At 42.7% G+C, this 14,393-nt stretch overlaps 1 non-coding gene across 1 annotated transcript; it reads right to left on the reverse strand.

Moving 5' to 3' along the window:
* Nucleotides 1–7,243: 7,243 nt before the first annotated feature.
* Nucleotides 7,244–7,407, reverse strand: LOC141424319 (U1 spliceosomal RNA). Its single transcript, XR_012449269.1, has one exon. It is a non-coding gene; the product is annotated as a U1 spliceosomal RNA (small nuclear RNA).
* Nucleotides 7,408–14,393: the final 6,986 nt, after the last annotated feature.

Genomic DNA, 14,393 nt, shown 5'->3' on the forward strand with positions numbered 1-14,393 from the left:
GAATGATTTTTAAGAAACTGGAAGTTCTGTAGGACTGAGGTGTCTATGGGATAAAGAGAGGGAGAATTGAGGCTGGAAGGGAAGACAGAGACCAGATTCCATAAGTCATACTACAGAGGATGGGCTTTATCCCAGAGCCACTAGCAACTCTGAGAGAACTAATAATGTTTAGTATCCATGGAGCAGTACCATGTGTTTTTCAGGTATGAATACTCCCACACTATCCATTGGAGATAGATATTATTTATTCATTTTGTTATACAGATGGGGAAACTGAGGCCTACTGAATATATCAGTCAGGATCCAGCCAGGACAACTGAAACCAAAGGAAATTTAATCCAGGGAATTGGTTATACAATGATGTGAGCAGAGAGAGCCCAGCCAGCATTGATGAGGCCACCAAAAGATCAGGAAGTCAGAGCAGGAAGCCGAGGCAAGACCTGGCTGTTGGAAGCCGAGGCAAGACCTGGCTGTTGGTTTCCAAGGCCAGTCACCTGGGGAAGCTGGGAGGAGGCACTGAAGGCTGAGAAGGATGTCTGCACCAGCAAGTCCACCTTCTATCATCCAATATTTACAGTGTCCTTATGGACTGAACTCACTTAGAAGCCAGAGGGCCTAGGGACTGCTGCCCTGTGATACAGTGACAAGCAGGGAAGGACATTGTGTTAGTGTGGATCCCAATAAGGATCAGATGGCACAGCAAACTCAGGAGAATTAGAGCAGGGCTTATTTACTAAGAGCTTAATTACAAAAGTGTGGGGGAAGACTAGAGCATCACAGGGCAGTTCAAAGGACCCAGAGGCTGGCAGCAGCAGAGCCCTTATCATCTGTACACCCAGAGGGACAGGGAGAGGAGGGTACCGGAACCTGGAGGGAGAGGAGATGGGTTTTTGTAAGCAGGCCACCTGGAGTGGAGTTTTTTTTTTTTTTTTTTAGTCAAGGGACACAGCTAAACGTCCCAAGGGGATACAGAAGATAAGAAGATAAATAGGTATCTTTATTTTTGTGGTGCTGGGAATGGAATGAGAATATATCTCTTGATCTTCTTTTCTTTCCTTCCTCTCATCAGCCAAACCCAGATGGAGCCTGTTCATGGTAACATTTACAATCTCCATTTTAGAGACAAGAAATGGAGACTGTAGGTGAGTTTTCCAAGGTCACACACCTAATTTGTGTCACAGGACAGTGCAGTCTCCAGGCCCTTTGGGAGATCATAATCTGCAATTTGTGATCTGTGTTGAAAATTAAATGACATAGCTGACTCCACACTCACACATTTGTTAAGCACTTATTCAGACTCTCCATATATGAGATAATTTCCTATGCTAATGCTTAAAATCTGTTACTGATACCTAAACTCTTCGCCCACATACCTCATCACAGTCCACAAGGACCTTTAGAACTGCTTCTATTTCCTGTTGTCTGGATCCTGTCCCTCCATATCGTCTTGGTTCTCTCTGCCTTGCAACTGAACATCCATTCTGTATTTAATACCACGTGTATTACTAATGTTTGCTATGAAAACAGAACAGTTCTCATTGGAATCAGGAGTGTGGTACACACACATCACAGGCTTCTCACGTATCCAGCCAAATGTCCTAACTTCAAAGTGTTTTCCTGCCAGATGCTAGGTGTATGCTGGTAAAACCGACAAGGAGAGGGATCAACTTTAAGAATTCCAGTGAAGAGAAATGATATATTTGAAGATATTTGTTGTTGCATTATTTATAATGATAAACTATTGGAAGCAGCACAAGAATCCAAGGACAGGGGAATTGCTGGTGTCAGTGAGTATCATCAAATACTGGGTGGGGACAGTTGTAAGCTTCCTCTCACCCATTCGTTCTTTTCATTTGTGTGTGTGTGTGTGTGTGTGTGTGTGTGTGTGTGTGTGTCACTGGGGGTTGAACTCAGGCCTTCAAGTTTTTGCTAGGTGAGCACTCTACCACTGAGCTATGCCTCTGGCCCTTTTTGTGCTGGTTGTTTTTGAAATAGGGTTTCACTTTTTGCCCAGACTGGTCTGGACTGAACTGCGATCTTCCTATTTATACTTCCCACAGTAAATGGGATGACAGGCACTCAGCTATTGGTTGAGATGGGGTCTCAACTTCCCCCAAGCCTCCGGAATGCCTTGGAATCCCAATTCTCCCAAATCTTCTCTTCCTAAGTAGCTAGGGTAACAGGCATGAACCACTGGCACCTGGCTCTGGCTCTCTCACCCATTTCTGCTTAGAGTATAATTTTGGACAAGGCTGTTAGAGAATGTGTTTTTGCTACAAGGGAACAAAGAGTTTAAACTCTTGCTCATACTTTGCCCCTAGGCAGACTTGGAGTTGTTTCTTCTTGGGAGGAAGACTACAGGTGAGCAAAGGGGAAGGAGGAAGTGGTTTGGGCAAGTCTACCACAGGCCCGAAGAAGAAGGCCTTTTCCTGGGGTGACTTCAGGTGCATCTTTCACCTTCAGGTTGGTAAGACTTTTATGGCTGAGATAAATGGTATGACCCTAGAAACAGCAGCCTAAGAGAATCCCTGGTTCTCTTTTAGCACAGCCTTAGAGAAGAGGGAACAAAAGAGTTCTATGACTCACATGTGTCCAGATAGGGCCCTGAGGCCAAGGCCATTTAATAAGTATTCCTTTTTGCTAGTTGTCCATCTCAGTATTTCTCTAGAGTAGTGGTTCCCAAACTGTGATCTGCAGACATGTAGGTGTCTTTGAGGTCTTCTCAGGAGTTTAAAAGGTTAAGTTGTCTTCACAACACTAGTAGTATTGTATTTGCATTTTTGACTGTGTGGTACAAAAGTAATAACGGATAGATTTGGCACCCTAACATGAACTATAAGAGTGACTTTATGCCTAAATATAGTTTGGTGTTAAAACTGTGTTTTTTACTACTACACATAATTCTTTAAAAAGTCAGTTTCACGTTCATCTTTTTGATATTTCATCTAATGAAATGGAAAGTATGCATAATGCATTTCTGTTTCAGAACTGAGTATATTGGCTGTCATAAAGAAAACAGTTACGCAATTATTTGAGCAACAATCTTAACTAAGCACATTTTCAGAGACCCCATTTTTAGTTGACAAATGACTGACAAACTATGACAATTCAGATTAGACTATTTGGCAGACATTTTATGAAAGTGGAACAAAATAAGTCTGTCGCTTCCAGGAAAACAAGTGATAGTGTGTCTTGCCAATGATAAAATGTAAGTTGTGTGTGTGTGTTGCAGGAGATCACACCCCAAGCCACACCCATGCTAGCTGAGCACTCTGCTCCAAGCTGTACTCCCAGCACAAAATTCAAGTTTTTAAGCAAAACCAAATCAAAACAAAAACCAAACCAAACCGAAATAAACAAAACCCCCAAACAAATACACAGACACAAATATACAAAAACCTAAAGCAAACAAACCACTAGGTTTTTAGAAAACTCCATGTTCACATTGTGAGCTTATGAACCTCCCAATGGTTCAAAGACTCTTCTGATGAACTTGGTGATGAAATGAATAAACATTTTAAAACATTTTATAATGAAAAGTGTCAACATTAGGTGGCTCATATAATTCTGAACCAATATCTTCCAAATGGCCAATGTGTCAAAATTGTGCAGAGTTCAAAGATCCATTCCACATGCAGGACAGACTAGAAGATTTTAATACAACTGTATAAAGAGTTCTTTGATATCATTTAAGATTCTTAGCTACAATTAATTGTGTATGCATGAGTGTGTATATGCAGGAGATTGAAACCATGCTGTGTACATGTAAAGCATGTATTCCACCACTGATCTACACCCTCAACCCTGTAATTAAACTTTAGTGAACTGCCATTTGTGAAGTTTGGAGAGTAACAAAGAAGAACATCCCCAGCTATCTGGAAAAGCTATTAAAAACACTTCTCCCTTTTGTGGTCCTGGCTGTCCTTCAGCATCCATGAAGGACTGGCTCTAGGGCCCCTGAGCATGACAAAATCTATAGATGTGCAAGTCCCTCTTATCCCATTCATATGAATTCATCTCTAGACTACTTACAATACCTAAGATGGTACAAATCTTATTTAAATAATTGTTGTGCCGTATTATTTAGTGAGTAATGACAAAGTCATTATTATTTAGTGAGTAATGACAAAGTCTGCACATGTTTAATGTAGATATAATTGTTTTCATGATTTTTTGATCCTTGGTTGGTTGAACCTGTGGATATGGAACTAGGGGATTTGGAAGACTGATTGTATATATCTGTGTGAGGCTAGATTTTTTTTTCTTTTTTTTTATTATTCATATGTGCATACAATGCTTGGGTCATTTCCCCCCCCTCCCCCGACCCCCTCCCTTACCACCCACCCTGTGCCCTCCCTCTCCCCCTCACCCCCTCAATACCCAGCAGAAACTATTTTGCCCTTATCTCTAATTTTGTTGAAGAGAGAGTATAAGCAATAATAGGAAGGAACAAGGGTTTTTGCTAGTTGAGATAAGGACAGCTATACAGGGAGTTGATCACATTAATTTCCTGTGCGTGGGTGTTACCTTCTAGGTTAATTCTTCTTGATCTATCCTTTTCTCTAGTTCCTGGTCCCCTTCTCCTATTGGCCTGTGTGAGGCTAGATTTTTTCTTCATAGACTTTAAGCAACATATCACAACAAATTGAATGCAGAAGCAGAGAAGGGATTCCAGATGTCTTTTATTACACTAAGCTTTAAAGAAAATTGCAAGAACACAAAGTAATGTCAGTGTTGTCACTAAACATTCCTTTATTTTGGAAAATATGTTACCTTTTTCATAAAACTATGTTATGATGATAACATATAACAGAATCCTCTTCTATTTTAATGAATATATAAATATTTTTTTAAAATTTCAGCTTTAATGTCAAATTCAATAAATGTTGATACATTTAACCCACACAAACAAAAGCTCTTTGAGGTTCTCAATAAGTTTTCAGCACGAGAAGTCAAGAACAAAGGTTTGAGAACCACTGAGCTAGTACACTTGGTTGAGGAGGGCAAGGGGTGGTTGTGGATGGCAGCAATGCTGTTCAGAGATTCTCTCTTGTCTTCTATCTCCTGTTCTTTTAAAGGAAGATACCAAAGGCATAATAACTAGAGTTAGCAAGCTTTTAAAACATTCCTTTATAAAGAAATCACTTAAATGCAGAATGCAAACCTCCGTGTAGGTCATGACTGTAATAGTGTGATAGTGTGAGTACATACCATGTAGTCAAGAACTGGGAGGGGATTTTGCAAAGTGAGATTTATAATGTTACATAATGGGATCATGTTTCATGGATTTTCTTTGATGTTTTCATAATAATATTTTAATAGTTTAAAAGTCAAACTATAAACAATCGCATACACAGTAACAATATCCTTTTTTTCCAGAAGATTCAAAAGTAAGCATTCTCTAGTCCACTTGTTCTAGCTTATTTTCTAAAACCATGCTGTCTGTTAGGTTAATGGAGCCACAAATATCCTTAAAGGCTTTTGCAATAAGGAGAATTTCAGGTCCGTGTCCATCTCTAATGGGACGGCTGTGTGGGCTGTGTTTACCTCCAAGCCTCTTGAAGGAGGTGTACAAATAATGCAGTGAGTCTTGGAGCCGAGCGTTGAGTCATGTTTCTGAATGCTGGCTACTGGGTTGGAAGTAGTCAGCACCTGGCTTTGTTTACAGTGCCAGACCAGCTGTTTCATGTGGCTGGGGAGGGAGCTGGACCACTTCCACAAACGGAGGTGTGCACAGTTATCGAGAAGCTGTTTGTGAGTGACATTTCAGAGGCTCCAGGCTTCCACACACAAAGACGGGAAGAGCAGGTAGCACTGCAGGGAGCCAGGATAAACAATCTGCTGCCCTGGCAGTAATCATCCTGGGGCCAGGGCAGGGCCCGAGACAGCACACGCTTTTTCCCAGACTGGTGTGCCAGCCTCCAATCTAGATCTGCTCCTGGTGAAAATGTGGTCTAGAGTGTGTCTTTTAAAAATGACATACTTGTTCTTTTAATTCAATGACTTCATTCTTTCATTGGGCAGATTGAGTGCTTGCTATGAGTTACCTGTTCTAGGGTCTAGAAATGTAGGAGTGAACAAGACAGATAGTAGTCTTATCCTCACAGAATTTACACGATAGAGGATGCCTTAGCTCACATAGTTGTTGCTGGAACAAAATACTGGATAAGACTGGATAACTGTGTGCTTTCAGAGAAGGGTCTCACTATGTAGTCCAAGCTGGACTCAAACTTGAAATCCTCCTGCCTCAGCCTCTCAAGAGCTGGAATTACAGGTGTATGCTGCCATACTCTGTTAGGCTGGATAATTTATATAGTAAAGAGGTCTATTTAGCCCAAAATTCTGGTGGCTGGAGGTCTCTGGCATCTCTGCCTCCCGGGTAGATCACAACATGGTTGAAGAACAGAAATGAAACTGGCTGAGTGCAGAAGAGGCCAAGCCACTCTGTGGCCTTACTCAATAATAACCACTCTCCGGACAGCTAATCTAGTCCCAGGAGACCTGACTTGATGCCTGGAGACAGTATTAATCTATTCGTGAGGGTAGAGTCCCCATAATCTAATTATCTCTCCCTTGGCCCCAGCTCTTAAAGGTTCCCCACCTCAACTTTGACACACTGGGCACTAAGCTTCCAGCACATGAAACTTGGGGAGACACACCAAAACTGTGTCCAAAGCATAGCAATGGGAAACAGAAAGTCATTAAAATAATAAGTAATATCGATAGTATATTGGATAGAGATACATGCCATGACAAGTGATAAAGCAGGAATGGGGTAAGTATGAAAGGGTAAAAGGGTAGAGGGAAGCTCCTTTGAAAAGGTAGGTGAAATTTGAGCAAAGAAATGCTCTTTTTTTTTTTCCCCTTAGTATTGGGTTTGAACTCAGAGCTCATTGCTTATATAGGCAGTTGCTTTACCACTTGAGCCATACCTCCAGCCTTTTTGTTCTGGTTGTTTCAGAGATAAGGTCTCACTTTTTGCCCAGGCTAGCTTGAACTGCCACCCTCCTGTTTTAAGCTTCCCATCATTGCTAGGATGACAGGTGTGCAACACAATGCCTAACTGATTCCATTGAGATGGGGTCTTGCAAACATTTTTGACCAGACTGGCCTGGTATCAGCCTCCCAAGTAGCAAGGATTACAGGCTTGACTCACTGGTTCCTGCCAGGCTTTTATTTATCAGGTCTTTCTCTCCAACTCTCTTCCTGGCCTATTCCATTTTTATTGTATAATTTTTTTTTATAGGGGAGAGCGCGAACACAGTCCCCCACTACCACAAATTATGCAGTCGTGTTTCCCACATTTGGGGAAATCGCAGGGGTCAGCACATCCAGAGTGCAATGGATAAGCCTCGCCCTGGGAAAATCACCTTCGTGATCATGGTATCTCCCCTGCCAGGTAAGTATTATTGTAAAATTTTTTATAGATATAATCTCAAGAAAAAAATGCAACAGAAGTCACCCACTCTCCCATTTCCAGAGACAACTACTGTTAATTTTCTGGTAAATAAAAATCTTACATTGTTTTCTATATGTGAACAAACACATAACCTTTTCCAAAGGCAGCGTGTAGTGCGTGTATCTGCGAGGACGTCTGCTTCTCTCACTTTGAGCACGGCCTGCACAGCTTTCCACATTATTTGCTACATCTGCACTACTACTTCCATGGCTGCAGCAGATGGAGAAGGTGCATGAATTGTCAGTCTTTCTTTTGCTCACAGCTCTGGACCTTCAAGATCCTGCATCTGGTGATGACTGGCAAAGTCCTGAGGCTGTGCAAGGTACCACATGACAAAAGGAAGAGAGAGTGTGTTCCTTCTAATTTCCCTCCAGCTTCTACTATTCTGTACTTAGTCTTCAGCCTCCATGGCTCTATTCTGATGACCTTATTGCCTCCCTAAGGCCCTGTCTCTACACATTGTAGTTAGGTAGTATTTCTACCACCTCATCTCACAGAGAGGATGAAATTCTAATACTTGAGCCTTTGGGGGCACCCAATCCATAGCCAAACCGTAGCAGTTAGTGTAACATGGTGCTTGGAGTCTCGTCCTGGTTTTGCCACTGCCGTGGGCTCTCTCCCTCCCAATTTCTTCATCAGTAAGGGAAGAACAAAACATTTGACTCACAGAGTTATTTGGGGAAGGGGGTAAATGATTTACAACCCATAAAGTACATAGAGTCCTTGGCATACAGTGGATGCTTGCCAGAAGTTAGCATAGTCAGCATCATTCTGCCGTAGGTTGTATCAGGCAGCAAGGCTGGGGCAGGCCAGGAAGGGCCTTTTGGCTCTGGTAAGGAGTTCAAGTCCTGGATGTTGTGGAAAGCCTTGGTGGGCTTTGAGCAGGGAAGTTGCTTGCTTTGGTTTAGGCAGCTGTGTGGTGATAAATTGTAACAAGACAAGAATGCTTAGAGGGGACCAGTCATGAGGCTGTTTCAGTGACTTGGACAAGAGGTGGTGTTTTGAACTAGGGAATTAGACATGATCATACCCAGGATAATGTTGAAGAAATAGCTGCTGATGTTCAGTTCTGGGGATAATGTTCTGATGTTTTAGTTCTGGGGAAAGAAGGATGAAGGATGGCCATGAGTCTGGGGACAGTGGTGACTTACTTAGATGGAAGGCCAGGATGGGGACAGGTGATTGATAACTGTCTTCTGACCACTAACTCTATTGTAATCCTTGTTCTTCATTCTTATCACCACCACCTACCTTGGGTTAGGCCTTTTCCTCTCAAGACCAGGCTATAGCAGTAACGGGCACTCCACAGAGCGTCTGACTCCAGCCCCTCCTCTCCTGCATAGCTGGCCTTCCTGCTGATTCTCTCACAGCTTTCCTTACTCTTCCCTTACTCCATCCTTAGCCTCTGTTTTCCTGAGTCTGACTCATCTTTCAAGGCCAAACCAAGCACCACCTCCCTCACAAAGCTCTTTCCCTTCTAAATTTCAGTACAAATTATATACATTGCCCATTTAGTTTTTGTATGTTATTAACCTATTTTTCAAAATTTTATTTGTTTTCTTCCAGCATTCCCTGAACCCTTCCCTGAACCATCTTTGGACCTCAAAGATGAGGCAGCATCTTTGGGCACTGGGGGTTGTATGTTTGGAAAAGTTTTGTAAGAAAAGTTGGGATTACAAAGGGCCTTTAGGGGAGAGAAGGTCACACAGGACAATGCCACAACTTCATAGGAACTCAGGGTTTTCTAGCACAGCATCCAATTTATGCCAAATCCCGCCCAGAGTGCCAGGCCCATTTGCAAGGGACTGATAATGCCTCGGCTTCTTACCATTGGTGAGTAACTTGTCCCCACCTATTGGTAAATTGATACACATTTGTTTCTTGGTATCATGGAGGGTTGGTTTCAGGATCCTCTGCAGATAGCAAAATCCCTGGATGCTCAAGTCTATGAAATGTTATAGTGTTTGCACACAACCTGTGTGATTCCTCCTGTCTACTTTAAATCACCTCTAGGCTATTTATAATACTCAATACAATGTAAATGATGTGTAAATTGCATTGTTTAGGATATAATGACAAGGAAAAAGAGACCTTTCCTGTTCAGTATAGATGCAATTTTTTTTGGTGGTACTAGGGTTTAAACTCAGGGCCTCACAGTTGCTAGACAGGCGCTCTACCACTTGAGCCACACCTTCATCTCTCTCAAGTATTTTTGATCCACTGTTGATTGAATCTGTGACTGTGGAATCTGCTAAAATGGAGAGATGACTGTAGTTTATTTTTTAGTGCCTAACCAAAGGTCTTTTTCTTATGCACCTCTCCAGGCCTGAAATTATATTATTGGTTCTTCTTTGAGTATTAAAACTAAGTATTAAGATTATGAATGTCATTACTAGAGGTGATTGACATCTTGACTTAACTTAGTTTATCATATAACCAGGTCAGCACAGAGCAAGTTCTGAGTGGTTCTCCCTCCCTTTCCTCCTACTCCTGTTCCTCTCTGCTCCCTCTTCTTTTCCCTCTTGAAACACTTCTTCACAGGTACACCTTGGTGGAGGTGAAGAAGCTGGTACTGCTGGGTGTGACTCTGACAACTGCAGGGAGGGAAATGCTAGAGTGGCTGGGAACAGCCTACAGACACCAGGCTTCTTGGTAGAGCACCAACTTTCACAACAGCCCTTTTGGTACCCTAAATAATGACCCCCAAGAATGTTTTTTATATGGCAAAGAAACTGCAGATGTAATCAAGGTAAGGATCTTGAGATGAAGAGATGAACCTGGGTGGACCCAAATGTGATTAGAAGTGTCCTTATAAGAGGGAGGAAGAGCGAGACTTAACACAGAAGAAGGGGAGACAATATGGCCATGGCCGTAGAGGTAGAGATGAGAGTAAAAAGGCCACAAACCAAAGATTGGTGGCAGCTGCCAGAAGCTAGAAGAGGCAAAAAGGAGATTTTTGCCTGGGGCCTCTAGACACTTTGATTTTATGTCCATAAAACTGAGTTCTGACTTCTGGCATCAGAATGGTAAGAAAAATAATTGTGTTGTCTTAAGTTACCAAGTTTGTGATAACTTGTTAAATGACTGTAAGAAATGAGTATAGCTCCTCAGCCCACTGTAACTCTGGATCCTCTAAGAAGGTTCTTGAGACTGAAGGTCCAAAAGTCATTCAAGATGGAGTGTGATGAGTACTTGGACTCTGTTGGACATCCCAGGCCAAGCAAGGACCTTGCTGTAGGACAGATTTGCTGTCCCAGAGGAGGTCCAGCAATTTCAAAGTGGGCTTGAGGACTTAGGCTAGAGCCTGATTTGTCCTATAAGGAACTGAAGGAATTGGTTCACATGATCATAGAGGCTGAGAAGTCCCATGATTTTTCCATCTGAAAACTGAATTCCCAGGAAAGCTGAAAACTGATTGCGCAAGTTCCAGCTTAAGTAGTCAGAGAGAAAGATCATGAGGCCTCTCCGTCCACCTTTTTTGCTCCATTCAGGTCCTCAATGGACTGGATATTGCCCTCCCACATGCAGGATGACGATCTGCTTTTTGCAGTCCATCCACACATTTAAATACTAATCTCTTGAGGGGAAACACCCTCAAGGCATCCCCAGAACTAGTAATTAATCTGGATACACGTGTCCTAGTCAAGTTGAGATATACAACTGACCATTACACAGTCTTACATCTTCAGTGGGGATTTTTCCTGCTCATGTCCTTCCTTATCCTCTGACTACACAAAGAGGAACCTCAGAAAATAGGCCAACTGACCAGGAACTGGATACATAAATTGTGGAGGCAGTATAAAAATGCAATGAGTGCCTCTTCTTCCACACTTGGTAAGAACTTCAAGATGGTGACAGCTGAGTATGAACCAAGTGTGGGGATTCTGAGGGTGTAGCCCTGAATGACTGTACATGTGGCAGTCCCAAGAGGCCTCCTGCCTTTGGCTTCTGTTCTGTTTCTAGATTGGACTTCTACCTCCCACACCAGTTTTCTTTCTGAAGCAAATGAAACTTTTTACATAGCTATTTTGTCTTGACTCCTTTTCTTCTTCCTGGAAGAGGCTACTGTTCTCAAAGCTATCAAGCCAAAACACCCGGCACCAATGTCTCATGCCTGTAATCCTAGTTACTTGGGAGGCTGAGATGGAGGGGATTGTAGTATGAGCTAATTCAGGCAAATAGTTTGCGAGACCCCATCTTCAAAGCAACCAGAGCAAAATGGAATGGAGGTGTGACTCAAGTCACACCTTTGCAAGCATGAAGCCCTGAGTTCAAATTCCAGTCTCTGAGTTCAAACCCCAGTCTCTGAGTTCAAACCCCAGTCCCTCAAAAAAAAAAAAAAAAGCTGTCAAGTCAAAAATAAGACCTGCTTAAAGAGTGAAATGAAACTCAGAGTCCTGCTGATAACTCTGATGTTTTCAAAATAATCAAGGACAACTATAATGATGGCTTATGGGCTTATTAAAAATTCCCAAGATATAATATCAGCCACAGGGCCGTGTGTGATTTTTAGAGAAAACCTGCAATGCACCATGGTGAATCTACTCTTTTACAGCTCTGTGATGGCAAGCTGATGCTTGTCACATTGAACAAGGGATGAGTGGTCCCCAAGTGCTCTTATGGAAAATAGGGAGTCAGGATGCATCCCGTCCCATGCAATCATAGGACACGTACATGTAATGACTTTTGAGGGGAGAATAATTCTGTAAGGGCTGGTCTGAGCCTTCATTTCCTGCTTCCTCCCCAAATTTCATGTTGCCCACTAGCAGGGACAGAGAAAAAAGGAGGAAGTCCCCAGCCTGAGACCCTATCCGCTTGAAAACTTTCCAGACTACCTTGGTTTTATCTGACTGGTCTTCCATGTCCTGGTGCCTGAGCCTCCATGGACTCAGGACCCCATTACATGGCACTTACCTTGTTCTACCCCTTGATTCTGACATTCCAAACAGATTAACACAAGAGCCTGATAATAGCTTTTGATAAGACCTACCAATTAGTAGAGGAGCTACTAAAAATCTGTTAGCTGATTGGCTGATCAATGGCCTTGAGGGCCAAGTGACTAGAGGCCACAGTTTAATTGGCAATGTGAGTTTTAACTGTGATGAGAGGCTAGCACAATGATCCAGACTGTGCTTCCTTCTCTCACCTTCAGAAACCCAGTACTCCTAGAAAGGCCTAACTCTCTGACAAAGAAAGGGTTCTAGAGGTTAGGAAGGGTTTTGCAGTCCTGGGAAGGATGTGTGGTCCTGCTGGCCTTTCCTCTGTTCCTTTTCCCTCTGTGAGGCAACTGTGTCAGCAGCTGGGCCCACACTGGCAGTCCCAGACACAGGGCTGCCTCTCCCAGGGCCTGCCATTCCCAGTGGAGAACGGAGCCTAATCTTCCTTGAGTCTCCATTTTCCCCTGTTCTACTGATCCTCCCTCAAGCTGACAGAGCAGCCAAAGTTCTGAGAGGGGGGTGGGGAAGCTGTGCCTTACAGGATGGGTTCGGGTAGCACCCGATGACTACATGAGGTTATGCAGTATGAGGGGTGGTGGATAGCCATGAAGGAGAGAATCCCTCCTGCTGTAGGACTGATGCAGGGGGGCAGGTGTCTTACTGCAAGTCTTAGGATAGCATGATGATTGGGTTAGAAACAAAAATATTTACGTACGTAAGTAGTTTTTCTTGGTTGGCTCAGCTCTCAGATAAAAAAGAGAAAGCAACTGTATCCAACATACTGGAGTAATTTAATCACCATGCCTGAAGTTTCTCTCTTCAATTCAGCTGGCTCACCCCTGCCAAGTTTCTTGTCCTAAACGGTGTTTCAGGTCACTCCACCGCTCAAGGATATACAATGGCTCCCTTTTTCCAGTTGGGCCTAGATCATTACTTTGATCAGATTTTAAAATAATCTGGCTCTAATTTAACCACTGTTTTGGGATTATTGTGGCTAGAATTTACAAATCAAGCCACATTCCATCTACTGCTCTCGTCAGGTTATAAAGCGTGGCACCCCTGAGAAGCCCATTATGAGCTCTGTGTACCTTAACGCTGTTACTGTTATAGATACATTGTTTAAAAATCTTGGAGAACACTGATTTTTAGAATGAATTCTCCAAACATGAGGAATGTATTTTTAAAAATCAATTAAATGCGACCCATTTGAGCAGGAAATTCCATTTTTATAGGCATTTTATTTTTTTCTTCACCTTCATTCTTTCTTTGATTCCTCATGGCAACCACGTGACTCACTGAGGATTGTAGATTGTCTCTTTATTTGTGTGCAGAAGGCACAGCAGAGAGCAGGACCCCCGCCCTGTTCCCCAAGGAGTGTTCTTTGTACTCTTTATACAACCACACAACAGTCTATGGTTTCTGGCCAGAATCTCTTCTCTGCCCCTACAAAATCACATTCTGTAATGAAAATGTAAGATGAAAAGTCTCAAATCTGTTGGTCTTTAGGCAACAGCTCTCTTCTGCAAAGGCGTCACCATCGAGTCACAAAGGATGCAGGCTGCCAGGTCTCACCCTCATAAATGGAGTACAGTTCTGGTCTCCAGCCCTAAGTACAAGCAAACCCAACCTTTCAAAGTCCCTACTCACATGATTGTTTTGGTTGCATTTTATGTTCCTGGACTTTAATCAAGTTGTTTCTGTTCACCAGTCCACCAAGTCCAGGCCTAGACCTCCCTCAAAAACTCATTTCTTTTATGATACAGAAAATGAGCCCAATTGATGGCAACTCTTTCCAGAAAGACCTTAAACTGCAGTCCTCAAGGGAACTGGTGAAAGATGTAGGGAAAAGGAGTGAAGAGGAGGAAAAATGAAAGACAATAAGGGAGCAGGATTTAAGAACTTCATTGAACGCCAAGGAGCCTGTTAATAAATTACAGCCCTGGGAGCCAGGGATGGGTTTTGATGAGTCAGCCACTCTTTGAACTTAAAAGGCAATT

The sequence above is a fragment of the Castor canadensis genome, chromosome 6 (assembly GCF_047511655.1).
Source record: "Castor canadensis chromosome 6, mCasCan1.hap1v2, whole genome shotgun sequence".
NCBI classification, from domain to species: Eukaryota; Metazoa; Chordata; class Mammalia; order Rodentia; family Castoridae; genus Castor; species Castor canadensis.